Here is a 3,836-nt window from a genome sequence, read left to right as displayed (position 1 = left end):
TTCCAGGTTCCGCTGTGTTTTTTTAAAGAATAAATGTGTGAGTTGACTCACTCGTATTCCACTGCCTTTTTATGCGGCATCATGACCCCCATTTCATCAGATCTCGAAGAATTGTTTCCCATTTTAAGCCCAGAGCCCCAACCTGCTCACTTTGCTGTAACCTGTGAAGTAAATAAGCAACGCTGCTCTCTTATCGCTTTGCAAAGTCACTGCGACATAAACTCTGTACACTGCGATTCTATGGGTTTCTAATCTGTATGTTCTGGTGAAGCTCCCCCCGCACTGCGTGGGTGAAAGGAAGCACTTATAGAGTCGTCACTGGGAGATGAGGACTTAGGAGATTTTCGCACTGTTCTTGGCTGCACGATCTCAGAGCACGGCATGCTGGGATCCTGTGTAGTCATACCCCCTGCTTGTCTCTCCTCCCACCCTTCAGCCTGGTCTGTTTTCGGTTTCTTTTCACGCGGGCATCCTGGTCCCTGCAGCTGCTGCTGCGCTCGGTGCATGGAGGAGAGAGTGCAGCGCCGGGCTGCACGGAGCCAGGACCCAGCTGAGGGGCGGACTCGGGCCAGGGTCCGGGACTCCCGTGGCCCCTTCTCTAGGGAGGCGGGTAGGAGCCCGAGGGAAGGCCGCGCAGGAGTTAGGGACTCAAGTGACCCCTTCTCGAAGAAAGGAAACCGAGGCAGGAGTCCCAGGAAAGGCAGCGCCCGAGGTTGGGAATCGAGTGACCCCATCCCCACTGGGGGCGATAGGGGACCAGAGGAGGGCCTCCCCAGGGACTCGAGTGATCCCTACCCCAGGGCAGGGGATAGAGGGGCAGGGGATAGAGGTCCGGGGGAGAGCCGGCCCGCGGTCCGGCACCCGGGCGATTCATTCAGGGAGGTGAGTTGGACTGGGGCTCATAATGAGCTCTTATCCCAGGTCTGTGATAGTGTCCTGGGGGCAGGCCACGATGGGGCCCTCAGTGACCCTCTCTTCAGAGAAGGATGGAAGGCCCCTGTTGGAGGCCGTGCAGAGACTACCAGTGAACCCCTCTCCAAGGCAGGAGGCTATGCTGGAACCCCCACTGATTCCCTCTTTAGAGAGGGAGCCAGAGTCCTCAGGGATGGGAGCTGGGCCGCCAAAAGTGGGCGTCCCGGGGCATCCTCTGATCCAATGCCTGGGGAGGGAAGTCAGGTCCCCGGTGTAGGGCATAGAGTAAGTCAGCCTATGGACCCCACCGAACTTTTCCATGGGGAGGGCGATCAAACAGCCGGTGCTGGACATGCTGGAGAGAGAGGGACAGTCGTCCAGGAGCGCAACTGGATGTAAGTTCAGATCGTTTTGATCCCCCCTTAGTGCTCTACTCCATAAAGGTGCCGTTGGCTTTTCCTGAGGTCTGTGCCTTCAACAACTTGGCTGAATACGAACGTTTTCAGCGCCGGGGTGGGGTACCTAGGGCTCGGGCAACAGGGACTGTCAAGACGCGCAAAGGCAAGAAACCCCCTCCGGATCCTGAGCGTGTCCAGCGCCTCAAGAACCTGATTGTCTGTAAGGACACAAAGGCCCGGCCCCCCAGGAAGGGACACCGGGGCCCAAAGAATGTGCTCACCAGGATGCCATGTGAGTGTTTTTTTTTTTAATATGTGGGAGCACTTAATCTCCCTTCAGTGTAGTTGTTTTCTTATTATAAGTGCGTTCTGACATCAGAACGTGCCTGTAATAAGAAAATGACCCACCTAGTCGTTTGTAATTACCTATTTCAGGCGACTCATGACGTCACTGTGCTCAAGGGGCACAGCGACCATCACTCAGCGAGGAAGTTGGTGTGCGTGAGCCTTAGCACTTTGTGTATGTGTAGCAGCAGTTTTTGCCCAAGACAGCACATACTTCTGTTGATTGTGAGACATTTTGTTAACTTAAAAGGGGCTTGGAGCTTACCCATTGCTTACCTTTGGTTGACTTCATCGTCACTCATCTGCTGGCTCCTGTTAGGTCAGTGCATGCCAGCTTCACTTTCTCTTCGTGTATTTCTGTACCTTGGACCAATTACTGCTTCCTTTCATTGTGAGTGTCCTTCTACTGCTCACGCTTTCTGGCCCTGGCTACTTTTTTCTTCTACTTGCAGCATTCAATAAGAGTGCATGTGTTTTTAGGTTGTCTCTCTCCTTGCTTCGCTGTTTGATGTTGCCATAACCTGCTCCTTTCCTTTGTTTGTGCTTGTTCACTTCCGCTCTTCCATCGTCTTCACTTCTACCCTTCTGTTTCTCTCCATTTTGTTGCATGCTGAATCCTGTTTCTCTCCAGGTTGTCGCATGCTGTCATCATTATTCCAATATTAACATTTTATTTTCAAATATAGGTGTATTATGTTTTATCATGTAATTTCTTTACTATTCTGGCCACATTCCGCCTCCAAGTACAGCCCGGTATTAACTCAAAATGAAAGAAATAGATGTTTTTCTATTTCTTTCATTTTAGTATAATCCCGCCACCCACTCTTTACTTATAACATTTTAAAAGTAATGCGCGGTGCCGCGATTATACCAAAATGTTTTTTCTATTTCTTTCATTTTGGTATAATCGCGGCACCCGGGATTATACCAAATTTACGAGAGATATACAGGCATTTGCTTGAGATTAAGCTATTGGCATTGTAAATGAAAATGCCATTTATTTATCTATTTTCAAAACCAACACATAAATAAAAATGTTGTCATTTACAATGCCAATAGCTCTAACTTTTGCAAAGGCGAGACAGTTGCATTGTAAAGGCTTGTCTATTTTAGAAGTCAAACAAAAAAACTTGTGCACAATACATTTCATTTATTCACAGAGTGACAAGTCATGCCCTGAAGGCGCAGATTTGTGCCTCACATAAAAGAAATCTTCATGCAACTACAACAAACAACGTTTTTTGTTAGTGATAATGTCAAAGTACATATCTAGGCTCATCACACCTCATTATAGATAAAGGGGGGGGGATGGGTAATAACATATATGTATACACCTTTCATTATAATGCAAGGCTGATACTTCTATATCCTACAGGTAGTTAGTTAAGTGAAGTTTCTCGAGGAGCATTCTTTAGAAAATGAGTCTCTCGGATACACCACCCTCGTCCCCGAGGAAGTGAAGCTGGAGAGTTCTGTGTTTGTGATGGAGGGCAGTGGAAGGGAGCCATCTGTTTGATATTTACCAATTTTGCAGAAATCTTATTTTTGTATAACCTGCCTAAGGCGTTAGCCTGTGATTCGGGCATTAGTAGTGCCCCGAGAAGGGGACATGGTCTCATTTTTGACCCACTCTGTTTGGTAGTCCCAGAATCCTAAGTGTCAAGCCATGACATGTATCAGGTTCAGTGTAGATGAGTCGGTTTTTGACAGGGGTAGGAGGACATCATCAAAAATCAATCAATAATTTCACTGATCCAGCTAGTGTGGGAGTTCCATCAAACAGAGGTCATTGTCTTGTATCCACCACCAAGGGCTTCAGGGCCAGAAGGAAGAGCTAAGGTGACAGAGGGCATCCTTGGCGGGACCCTCTATGAATTTGAAATGATTCAGACAAGAAGCCTCCACAGTTTATCCTGGCTGATGGAGCTTGGTATCATAGGAGTAGAAAGGTCAGGTGTGGAAAATTTCTTGTCGCCCCCGGCTTGACAAAATGGCAAAAAGATGTGCTTAAAACGCATATTTTTGGCATTTTGTAACCCCCCCCCCTCAGTGAGGGGGGGGGGGTTACACCCCATTCATACACCACTGCTTGGTATCCTATCATACTTCAGTCTCATTCTGTCCATTGTTCTAAACATGCATTCTCACTCGCCCTGCCAAGTGCCTTCTCAGCACCCAGCG

General features: G+C 48.5%; 1 pseudogene; it reads left to right on the top strand.

Annotated features, from left to right (window-relative positions):
- Positions 1–504: 504 nt before the first annotated feature.
- On the top strand, positions 505–3,208 carry LOC147731215 (uncharacterized; annotated as a pseudogene).
- Positions 3,209–3,836: the final 628 nt, after the last annotated feature.

Source organism: Lissotriton vulgaris, chromosome 2_1 (assembly GCF_964263255.1).
Source record: "Lissotriton vulgaris chromosome 2_1, aLisVul1.2, whole genome shotgun sequence".
Taxonomy (NCBI): domain Eukaryota; kingdom Metazoa; phylum Chordata; class Amphibia; order Caudata; family Salamandridae; genus Lissotriton; species Lissotriton vulgaris.
This window is presented reverse-complemented; position numbering and strand designations above follow the sequence as displayed.